At 39.2% G+C, this 13,017-nt stretch overlaps 1 pseudogene; it reads right to left on the reverse strand.

The window, feature by feature from the left end:
* Positions 1 to 798: 798 nt before the first annotated feature.
* Positions 799 to 1,817, reverse strand: LOC147462461 (uncharacterized; annotated as a pseudogene).
* Between the last annotated feature and the right edge of the window lie 11,200 nt (positions 1,818 to 13,017).

A 13,017-nucleotide genomic window follows, 5' to 3' on the forward strand; every position in this document is an offset into this window, starting at 1 on the left:
TGATACTATCTTGGTTTTGCTTCTTCATCATATCTAAGTGCATCTTTACTGGGCAATTGGGTATTAGATGATTAATGCCACATCCATAGCAATGCACATCTATTCCTATTTGTTCTATACATGGTCGAGGTATCTGTTCATAGTATTGTTGGTATTCATTACCCATAGTATCTTTGATCAAATATGTCATTAGCATGACATGTATATACTTAAAAACCAACACTGACGCTGGCTTTGACTGATTGCCCTTATCTTTTTCGACAGTGGCATTCTCAAGAATCTTGTAATAGCTTCCATTGTAACCCTGGTAGATGGTCGTTTCCGCCCCTGCTTCTGTGACCAATTTTAATTCTATGTCTGTTATGAACATGTGATCCTTTATCTGTGGCTTTTGTATAGTATTAGGACTCTGTTGTTGCTTCGATCCTGTATTTGGCTTCTGCTGTCTACTGAATCATAAGAGAGCATTGAGACTCTCTTTCGCTATTTGCAGGTTGATAGGGTTGTCCTGATTGCAGTAAGTGAGGTGGAGATTGGACTCCCCCCATCCGAGAGTGTTCCCTAACTATAAGAGGCATCTTTCTTATGCCAGATGTGGATATTTTAGCTTTGTCACCTAGCTCAGGTGATTGAGCTAGGTCTTTGTGAAGTCGTGCTATCTCAATAGATGATTCTTCCATTGATTGTATGTGTGTTTGTGTTGCTACATTTTGCGGTGCATGTGTAGTGTTCTGTACCTGTGACTGTTGTGTTGTGGGACTCATCTGGTTAGATATCATTTCATCATGTGTCCGTTGCTCAATTTGGTCTTGTGGAGTTGAAGGTGACAAGATGAAAGCTGCAGCTCTTTCCGAGAATTTATCTGCAATAAGATCTAATTCATAGCATCTTCCATCTATATCATAGCTCCTGTCTCCAATGCGCGTTGCCCATAGTGTCCTAGGTACCGACTCGCAAAATGTCCTTACCCCCGTGACTTGAACCCATCTTTGTCCATCAGAATCTACATAAATTGGATCTTTCCATCTTGTTTCGTTGATCCAATGAAGGGCTATTGGTTCAGATTGCTTGTTGACTTTTGAAGTGGTTGAAGGCAACCTTCGTTTACACATGGCTTCAAGGAATTCGTTCCTACTGACAGTGTCTTCATTTTTTGGCAGATTGATTATAGTAGGCCCCGTCTCTTTAGTGATTTCTCTGTTCTGAGCTACCACTGTATCTGCATTGGAAGCTAAAGGTAAGCTCATTATCAAGCGGTAAATATTACCACTTGTCGACATGTATTTGTAACCCAACTTTGAACCATGTTCATGAGCTATGAAGCATTGATCTGGCTCTTCCTTCACTTGTTGAGGTGTTTCTGCTTTGTACCATCTACCCTCCATATCTTTATAGAGACTGCTACAGTTTTTGTCCTTTTAATTTGACTTTATCAAGTGCACAATGACTCGACAACTGCTAACCTCTGGAAGATCTTGCTTGTGCAATTTTATTATGTCCAACTCACTACCTGGTTTGAGCTTCATGTACACCGATCCTAAACAATCTTCCATTAGATTCTTCTGTGAATTAGCCATGTTGGTAGCTTCGTCTACTTCCACAACCTGTATTGTCGGGCTTTTCAAAGCATTTTGCTTGGACTTTAGATATCTATTGTCTGCATCATCCATGTAGCATGGAAAGTATTTAAAATGACCTATTAACTCCAACCTGACGCCAATTGATTTGACTGTTATTAATAAGCTTGAGGTTGCATCGTAACTGCTTTGATTTGCCGATGTTGCCATTAACTGTGGCTGTGGCATTTGCTGCTCCATTTTTCATTCAACCCTGTTTTACTAACCTGTTGAGCACTTTTATTCCCTTTTTCTAGCCTCTCCCACGGGTGACCATTGGTTTTCCTAATTCAAAGCTCTCTGCTAGGCTTAGCTGTGATCTTGACGATTTGATTTACCTGTATAGCACCATAGTTGGCAAGATACTTACCACTGTACTGCAATGACTACTCGTGTTCGTGATTCCTCGATTTCAATTGATTGAGCAATGAAATTTGCTCTTAATCTGCAAAATTGTAGATTAGCAAAGCACTTTTGACCTGAACTAAAACAACCTCAATTTGCCTGTTGACCGCACACTTTATATGGCGTTTAATTTAAATTAGACCACCCCGCAGGTGACCAAAGGTCATCCGACTTCTGAAGTGTGTCTGTCCGCAACTTTAGCTTTTCTGGCCTCACTGTTACTCTTATCCCTGGAACACTCAATTTAATCGCTTCAGTTTTCTCCTTTGATGACTTGCACGAAAAATTCTGCCTGGCAATGCTCAATTTCCAGCCTCCTTAAGGTCATTATTCACTGCAGCTGCTTTTGCCCAGATGTATTACCACATCATCATTAGGCGTAGGTCTAGCTGCCGTATGTAGCACTAAAATGCATCAAGCGATGCCAAATCCAAATTTTAATTCATAGCACCATATTATGGTCAATAGCAACCCTCAATTTAATGCTATTTATTGACCATTTTCCCAAAATCATGCTCACTTTAGCATTTTTGGCATACATGTTAAAAGGAAGAGAGAGTTTAGGATGAAGCAAATTTTGAACTCTCTTAATTGGTTAAGCACGACCCGATATTCAATCATGATTGGACAATTTCCCTTCAAAAAATGCACAATTGTTAGTGCCAAAGCATTTATACATGCAATATAAGCACTAAAATGTCTTGCACAATCAATGCCAAGCCCAAATTTTTACGGACACTCTCCACTAAAGATGAGTTCATCAATGAGTCTCTCAACTAAAGCTTAGGATGAATCTCACATCCTTTGAAGAAGAATTTGTTATTTTGGCAATTAGAATTTGCAAGTAAGACAAGCATTAGAGGATGCATAAGCCAAATAATCACACAATCATCACCCCTACTATCCATGCCCATATCTTGCTCTTACATAGCAAATATGACATTCACAGTATAAGAGAGAGAGCTTAGAAAAGAAATTTTAGCTCTTGCCAAATTGGTTATGAGTTGATTAACCCCCAAGTATATGAAAGTGGGAGATATAATGCACAAGTGATGTCCCTACCTCATGATAAATGGCAATTGATAGAAAAAATTATGATCTATTATCATGGCGACCTCTCTTTGGCCAATCATTTCCCAAAACAGTCAACTTCCTTTAATTGATAGTGCAATATAATTTTTTTTTTGGGTCATTCACTTCAAGCACCCAACAAATTGTAAGAGACAAGGCCTGCAACCATTACGACATTCATGAAAAAACCATGATGCACATTGATCTCATGAGATAACTATTTTCATTCAAAGCATGCAACAACAACAATCCGATTCAAGACAATTTTTTAGCTTGCATCTTGCAAAGTCTGTTTGGTCTTACTCATTTCTTGCCGGCAACGAGCTCAAGGCCATCAAGATTTTGAGCTCGTTGGTGGGAGCTGCCTCTTATTAAAAAATGGAATTGTTTTTGCCTTTTTTCTTTATTTTTAATAAGTGGAGACTTCTCGCGGCCTGGGTAAACGACAGAGAGAGAGGGGGAACATCGCCATGCTTGACATGGCCAACAACAGCGTCAGCAGGGGCGGGTGGGCCAGCAAGGGTGTGTGTGGATGGCTCTGAGTCTGTAGCTAATCTATAGGTGTGTTGTGATCCAGGCTGCATACGCGAGCCAGCGGGAGTTGCGGCTCCTTGTGTACACCTGAGGACGAGCCAGGCTGCTGCCAGGGCACTGTGCGTGCGTGTGTTGCAAGTGCCAATTGCCAAGGCTACGTAATCAACTGTAGTGTGTGTGATGGCGTGGATAAAACCAGCGCAAATCACGGGCCTTTGCGAGCAGGGCAGGCCTGCGAGCCTGTGTGTGGTCAGAGACTGGCCGCAAGAGCCTCGAGTCTGAAGCATCCAATGGCGCAAGCCGCGGGGCCAGGCGAGTGGGAGCCAGTCATCATGCAGTGTATAGCTAGAGGGTGAGTGTGTGAGTGTCCCAGCTGTAGTTGTGAGCCCGTTCAAGGAGGGACCATGGGCAGAAAACGATGCGAGGTTTGTGGATTGCAAGCAGACAAGGCCGCTGCGAGCGTGCGTGTGTGTGTGTGTGTGGGGTCTGGGAGCGCGAGCGCGTAGGACAACTAGGCGGGCAGCATGCGTAGGAAGTCTCGGGCAGCTCGCGCGTAGGAAGTCTTGGCAGCAACGCGTAGGATGACTTGGCGGGTGCAGACCGTAGGAGGTCTAGGCGGGTAGCACGTGCGTAGGATGACTAGGCGGGTGTAGCATGCGTAGGAGGTCTCGGGCCAGCAGCGCACGCGCGTAGGAGGTCAAGCTAGCAGTGAATGCGCGTAGGCAGGTCGATCAGGCTTAGCATGATTCACGGCGGAACTGTAGCCGGGCGGCCAGCCTTAGTCAATGCGAGAGCAGGAGATAGGTGAGTTTTTTTTTTGATTAAAAAAACCAAAAATAAGAAAAACACACAAATAAGTTAAAAAACTCACATAAATCAAAAAAATAAATACAAAAACACACAAAAATGCAAAAATTACATAAAAAGTCATACAATAATTCAAAAAGGCTCACAAAAAATTCAAAAACTCACAAAATAAATTAATAAGATACTCAAATAATCAAAAAACACATACAAAAATACAAAAATGAACACAAATAATAGAATAAAAAACACAAATAATTCTAAAAACACACAAAAAAATCAAAACATACACAAAATTACTAAAAATCACAATTAAAATATAATAAATAAATAAAATACAAAAAAAAAACACACAAAAATAATTCTAAAAAAAAACACAAAACACAAGAAAAAGAAAAGAACATAGAAAAATAATAAAATACACAAATATAAATAAAAAAATCAGATCTTATCAAACAAAAACCTAAAAATGTAAAAAAGTTTAAACTATAACGCAAAATACTCAAAAAACAAAAAAACAATTTCCCTGGTACTCCACAATTCACCTGAATTAAGCGATTTATCAATTTTTTGAGTATAACTAGCACATTTGAGTAAAAATTAGCAAGAATTAGTCAAAAATTACCAAAAAATTACCAAAAAATTACTAGAAAATTCTCAAAAATTCTAGATCAGCCCACCGACCTAAACGTTCACAATCAAGCAATCTAAACACCGAAATTACTTACTTAATCAAAATCACACAAAACATCATTCTTTAAGCACACAAATCGTCTCAAAACTGCGCTTAAATGAACACAAAAATCACCCTCTCTTGCACGATGACTAATCGCACTCAAAACAAAATTTTGCATGAATTAAACATCAATTCGAGCATCCAAATCTCAAATTTAATCAATCATTAACACGCTTTTTGCATCAAATCATGCACATAAACATACATAACCAAATTTGACCGAATTTCGACAGCATTTCGCCGTCACAACGGAATTAGAAAAACACAACCATAACTCATTGAAAACCATAAGCAATCACATGCTTCTCATAAGCAAATTGGACTCCAAAACAGCCCCAAATTACCCCAAATTAGGCACTTCCGCCTACACTCAAGCGGGCATAAACCGCACCTAGTTTTTCATTTTACGAATGTACTTGGTTTATGAACCAAACCTGCATCTAAAATCAGAGAATTAGCATTAATTTCAGCACCTTAATTAGCCACAAACTTATCGATTAAGCACTTGATTAGTGCCCAACACACTAGTGTGTGTGTGTGTGTGTGTCGATCCCGTAAAATCACCTACACACAACCAACAAAAATATCAATGTGTAGCATCGTTTAGCATGAATGTAAACACATAATCATCATGGACATGCATCAAATAATCAATACAAATCAGCACTTTGCAAAATGCCCAAATAATTAGTGAAAAATTAGTGGAAATTAGTGAATAATAGGTGATTTCGGCGATTTGCGCACAAATGGAGTCGGATATGAGTGTGTGGATCACATAGGCATGTTGTACATACACCCAACTCACTTTCTACTTGTGTGTAGCACAAAAAACACTTACCAATCAACGGGAAATTAGCTTCAAAGTTAGGGGAAATTAGGGAATTTAATGGTCAAAATTAGTGATCAAAATCAAGAACTAATGATGTGTGTGGGTTGTTTTGTGATGTTCTAAGCATAATCAATGCTAACCCAAGCACTAATCACACTAAAAACCACTCAATCAATCAACACACCTAATCTAAAAGCTAACAAAATTAACAAAAAATTAGGGAAATTAGTGTCTCCTAATCACACCAATGGCACCTCTAGCTTAGGCAATCGCTCCCTGGCAGTGGCGCCAATGTTAGAATGTCATCGTAGCATAGGGAGGACATCAACATAATGTCAACCCGAGGAGTAGGATCCGGCTAGGGCATGGAAACACACAAGTGGCTTGTGCGTGCCAAATGGAGGATTAGAAGGTGAAACCTACACACAAAGAAAGCTACGGAGAGGGTATGATGTTGCTACGAGGAGTGAGCACACTACGTACTCTACCATTCGGCCTAATCTCTCATACACAAGATTAATCACGCACTACTCTCTAATCAATCACTAATCCAACTCTAATCAAGCACACAATGAGCATAGAATAGCATAGAATGACCACACCGGGCACCAACACTCTACACAAGCCTACACACACTTAGGAGCATGCTTAAATAAGAGGGAAATATGAAAAAAAGAGAGAGATTAATCAACAAATCAGCCACTAATCTTTGATTAATCAAGCATTGATTACACCATGAGCAAATGAGAGAGAAGAGGTTAGAGTTTAGCTATTGGCATGAGGCCGAATCGTCCATGCACGCACGTAGAAATCTCAAGAACTCCATAGCCATCTCCTTCTTCACAAAGCTTATCTCAAGTGAGTAAGAATCCCCTTTCTCATTGTGTCTTTTGAGTTATATACTCTCTAGGCTTTTTAGAAGTGGCCGGGCACCCAAATGGCCAAACTCACTTAATCTGCTATCTGCACTGCCTAGGATCTAAATATAGCTCAATGTTTACAACTTGGAACTCTTGACGAGCCCAAAACATAATTACAACCCGCATTTGCGGTCATTTGACGGAAAATCCTAAAACTTAAGGGACCGTCAATTGTGACCATAACTCCATAGATAGTCATCAATTCCAACTCTTCTCTGTATCTCTTGCTTGTATTTGCTTCATCTTCATCTTTACTTAGCATCTGCATCATCTGGCCTCGTTAGCATTTACTAAAAATAGTAAATAGCATATTTGATTGGCCCGTTTGTCCATTGTTGACTTAGCCGCCAAACAGTTACAAGAGCAGAGATGGGGCTATTGTGGTGGATAAGGTCAAAAAGGCCATATGACAAAGGATTCTAGAGCTCTGTAAAGTTCACTTTTATCACTTTGTGATGGAGGTTTGGAATAATCTCGATGATAAGAGAAAGTGTCTCATCATCGAGGCCATTCATAGAGAGTACATGCCGATACAGGGGTAGGATCCAGTCTTGAATCCTTGGATTTTGGGCGTGTCAAAGGCCACCATGTCACACCATCGGTCAGAGGAGAGAGGCAGGTACAATGCCAGCACTCCAAATCCGGCATGGTTGGACGCAAAGGAGTGGGCGGGGATTGCAGAAGAGACACAAGAAAATCATGAGATATTTCAGCAGTAGAGAGATGCAGCCACAACACGTTTGGAGTCTATTGGAGCATCATATCTTGGGAGTGGAGTCTACGAGCTTTTGCAAGTATTATATGTATGCTTTAAATTATTGAACCTATATATGTTATTTGAAGATTTATCTCATGATTAAATCATAATTTCGCAAGAAGTTGCAATGAATCTCCTTCTGAGACATTGAGAGAAGAAGTATGGGTACCAGAAAGGAATTGTGGCCCTTCTAACCTAGCTGCATGAGAAGGGAGAGGACGTTGACTAGGAAGCATTACCATGAGGGTCTTCTTGATACAGTTTTACCCACTCATCTTTATACAGTCTTCTTAGTACAATCGTTTTTGTAGTTGTGGTCCTCTTGATACAGTCTCACTTAGTGATTGTTTGCATATGTACATTTTTGTAGTGCTTATGTTTATGATTTATGGTTATGTTTATGGTATGGTGCAGATGTTATGGTTAGGGTTTGGCACTCAAGTTAAGGTTATGGTTTTTCTATGATGGTATGGCAATCATGTAATGGTTATGGTTATGGTTATGGTTATGCTTATGCTTATGGTTATGGTTGTGCAATGATGGTATGACTGTTATGGTTATGGTATGACAAGCAAGTTATGGTATGTCAAACGGGTTATGTTTATGGTTTTACAATTTTTGACTCGTGTTTTAATTAAGGTTATAAAACCGTTATGCCGTTATGCCATGATCAAGCTTTTGATTTTGTGGTATATGTTATTCGTACAATTTTGCTAATTGTCATACACTTTCTCTTTAGCGTCAGCTTGTAGGTGGAGTACGGTTGCTTGTGCACTCTTCCTTTGGGAAGAGAGGGCTATTTTCTTTTGCTACAGTACATGCAACATCAATTCCCAACCCTCTTTGCCCAAAAACATTTTGCACGTTTGGTCGACGGTACCAAATACGATATAGGCATCGCTACACACTTTGGAAGAAGCATTGAAATATCCTATAGAATTACGAGTACACACATGAATCCTTGTTTGGACGCTTATTTCATAGATTATTCCGATGCCAAATGTACCGATGCTTATATGGATGATGCAAGACGGGTGTCTTTTCCGATGCCTATTTTAGTGCCTTTTAGTTTAAAACTAACTTTGTCTCGTATCTACATCGATTTTTGCATGATGTGTTGAAGTGATGGGCAAAATAATTCATAAATCACATAAAGTTCTCGAGGAGATTTGTGTCTGGAATCTCATCTCTTGGAATGCAGTGATTGCAAGATATGCCCAACTTGGTTAGGGACAAGGAGCTATGTGCATTTTTCAACAAGTGTGATGTGAGGGTGTCTCTCTAGATGCAATCACATAGTATCTGAACTGTTTTTAGTTGATGCAAAGTAAGGGTGTCACAGTGACACATGTCAAGCTCCTCCACCTATGTTTCCCTCAGAAGGTGTCTAAAGCCTATTGGTTGACCTCTAATGGATCCAATGAGAATTTACTTTATTTAAATAATTATCTATAAAAAATTTCTTTGTCGATTGAAGTCCATCACAAACATAATCCAAAATACAAGAGATAAGAACCACTCAAGGAAGGGGGAGCGTCATCAATGATAAATCTCTTCCCAAGCCAAAGACCAACCTTGAAGACAAACCTGAAGGCAACCCTCACAAGAAGAGAGAATTGGTATATTTGGTACCATATTGGATTGCAACCACACTTGGTAGGATAGTACCCCTATGTGTCTTAGACCTCCTAAAGTTTTGTTGCATTTTGAGTCTGTTCAAGTGCCAAAATGGCATGATGACCTAGAGCGGCGAGAAAGGACATAGGCAGGTTTTCCAATCATTGACTAGTGTTTTTCTTGTTGAGTTGCTGCATTAGCTTGATAGGTTCACTTCTTGAGGATTGACAACCTCAAGGAGTCTTCCTGCCCCATCTGAGTCACTTCCTTTAGTAGTGACATTATGTTAATGCCATATAGATATCCTATAGACATATGTCGCGATAACCTGCTAACAATTTGGCTCATTGAAAGTTGAAAATCCCCAAATTTTGGTAAATTTCATTAGCTTTTGGTGATTTTTCTCAAATTTATTTATTTGAGTGTGATTTTGGTTTTAATTTGACAGCAAAATTTGTTTTCAATTGCTTGGAAGCAATATGTGCTAGATGGTTCCTGTTCCTACCTAAATTGTCTATGAGGGATATGGATCACGATCCATGTTCCACCACCACAGAATGTGATGAAACTTATTAGACTGCTTCCTATGAGTTTTGTGATGCCCTTAGGCACTAGATTTTTGAGTTTTGATTAGCTTTTAGGCTCTTACCATAAAATTTTCTACTTTTCAAAGCTATGGTTTTTTGCCAAAAGATGGTTTTCAGCGATTTTAGTCTTGATCTTTCATCCCATATTTGATGGTGGTAGTTTTTACTTATCCTACTTCTACGCGTTAGAAAGAAACTAGGAACAAAAATGAACAAAATGATACAAATTAAAATAAAGGGCAAAGATGGAACAATACTTTCAAAGAAACAAGAAATCTGAAGAAAGAAATGCCTTTGTATCTCACTCACAACTCTCTTTGTCCCTGAAAGGATAGATCTAGCCGGTCCCTCAACTCTAGACTCTATCAAGCACCACACCCACGTCTATCTGCTTTACTGCTAAAGTGTAAATGGAATGGGTAATAAAATTCTTGGAAAATAAGGCTCTAAATATGACTAGGTCACTCATCACCGAAGAATCATTTTCCAATAACAGTGCCGATGTTAGAGGGTCATTGCGATGGACGTCTATAGCATAGCTATTGAGGCGGTCCGGGGCGGGCAACAAGAAGAGCGGCCTCTAAGCACTGTTCTAGGCTCCCGTGCTGCTCAATTGGGTTGGGGTTGGAAAAAACAGCAAACACACACACAAACCCGCAACCTAACCCTACACAAATTTGGGGCACCACCTAGTTTTGGGTGCGAACTAGGACGCGTAGAGAGAGAGAGAGAGAGAGAGAGAGAGAGAGAGAGAGAGAGAGAGAGAGAGAGTGCTCGGGCTGCTTTGAAATGTTCAACAATGATCAAGCAAACACAATTATATATGTAAGAAAAAGAGAGAAGGGGGAGGGGATGCTTGTTGCATTAATACCTTCTTACAAATCTGTCACGACCAATCAAAGTGAGATTAGTATTTGTTCAACATAGCTTGAGTAAATTACACCACAACACATCACAAGAAAAGCCACCCCAATCACTGTCTTAAGGCCAGGGGAGTCCTCTCCACCCTGTTCCCCTCAAGTACAGTATGTGGAATTTATGACTGAATTGATGACAACACCCAGAGACAAGCTATCAAGAACTTAAAAAAACACCAAGACACTTACACATCATTGTTGTCCATTAGTTTACGTTGGAAGAGGGACAAAGTACCCAAGCTTAGTCCAAATCCACCCTCCTTGATTCAACAAATGTTGGGCTTACACTAGTAGGAGAAATTATAGATTTCCTACTTTCAATTGAATGATCACTCTCTCTTACAATGGCATAGAGTTCCCTTGCTAATCACCCCTAATACAACACATGCATATGCATAAGCCAATGAGCTTCCACTCAAGAGCTCCTTCTAGAGAGCTTGAGATTGGCTTCTCAAGCTATAGCATAGTGCTCTTGCTTATGGCTCCCCCATTTGTGCTAGCTACACCCTCCTTTTATAGCAATTTTGAAGGCTAGGGTTACTCCTCTAACCATGGTTGGGTTAGATTTTCAGTACTTATCTAATTTCTTTTGCTTGCAATTATCAAGAAGTTGGTGTGGATAGATGAAGAAGAGAGAGAGGAGAGAAGTGGAGGTGATAGGACTTTTCATAGTAGGTTAGTGTTAGTAAATTAGTAGAGTTAGTATTTTTATTGATTTACAAATGGAATTGGATATTTACAATGGGAATATCTATGTAGGATACAAATAAGGAAGAAATAACTCTTAATAGGTAAGAAAACATGGATTTCTTACAATGTTGATGCTCCAAGTGTCTTGAGTAGGGTCAATTTTGACGCTTGTTGACGGTCCACTAGCTTTGACGGTACATTTTTTCTCCACTCTTGACCTTCCTTGAGAGCCAAGGTAAGTGAACATGAGTAATCAATCACCATGATGCTGTCTTTCGAGAGAAGAGGCTGAATTTTGTGGTTTTTTGATAGATATGGGTAATATGGATGAGTAAAAATGAGACTAGGTGGTCAATTTTGGAATGGAAGTGTGTGTAGGAGACATGAGTTCACCATGGTTTCTCTTATTCTTCAAGGTTGAGAAGAAGGTGACTAGGGTGTAGAGAGGAGTGGTGAGAGAGGCAGGGATGATGAGTGGAGAAGTGTGTGTGAAAGAGAAAAATGATAAAGTGGAAGAGGGAGTGTGGCTACATAGCATCGGCAAACTGGGGTCCACCAATAAAATCATAGCTCACAGGTCGTAGCTCAAAAAAATATGAAAAAAATTGAGGTAAAAGTTCAGTTGATGAGCTACAACTTTTGTTTGTATCACCTCTTCAAATTCAGGGAGCATGTGATCTTTAAAAATTCAGCAAAACCGACTGTGTTTTCCACTGCACAAAGTCCTTGTGAGGTCCTTCTTTGGATGATTCTTTTGAATACCTCCAAGAGTGAGCTCCACATGGTGCATGCATGCATGCCACATACCCTTGACCTTATTTGGTAGGTCTATAATTGAAGATATTATTGAGATCATGACATAAGTGAATAGTACAACTAAGAAAATCTTGAGGGGTCTAAAAAAATATGTACATGTCAAATATAAATAATATAGGTGGAAAAAATATAAAAGGGTCAAAATAAATCTCTCTCATTATAAGTCTACCATAAAAAGATGAATATTTTTGGTGGCCTAATTTATGAGAGTAATAGAGAGTAGATGCAGGAAGGAAAAAATCACAATAGTGAAAAAATATAGACATAAATAGAACTAGTTTTTTTGGATTTTTGTTGAGATGGAGTTACACCAAAAATAAGAGAAGCTTGCATGAAATTATTTTTATATGGAATAAAGAGTATGCAAAATGGTAAGAAAAAATATGGTAATGGTGAGTCAATGTACATAGCATAAATAACACACCATAGGTAGAAATATTTAAATAAATACCAAAATAATTATGAAAAATCCTTTTATTTAGGCCCTATATACAATGAAATATTTATACACAAATGGGCCATAGTATTTTTTATTTTTTTATTTTATTTATTTTTTTGGCTCAACTAGCCCAGTGACTAGCTAGCTGAGGGTTTTAAGAAAATATGGAGAAAGTCCCTAACTCACACACGCCTATGTACAGTGAAATGGTAGGGATAACCAAAATGTTTGAGTGATTTGATAGGGTGAGGTAGCTTACTATGGAAATTATGGAAAGCC

The sequence above is a fragment of the Adiantum capillus-veneris genome, chromosome 2, assembly GCF_014529385.1.
Source record: "Adiantum capillus-veneris isolate H3 chromosome 2, ASM1452938v2, whole genome shotgun sequence".
NCBI classification, from domain to species: Eukaryota; Viridiplantae; Streptophyta; class Polypodiopsida; order Polypodiales; family Pteridaceae; genus Adiantum; species Adiantum capillus-veneris.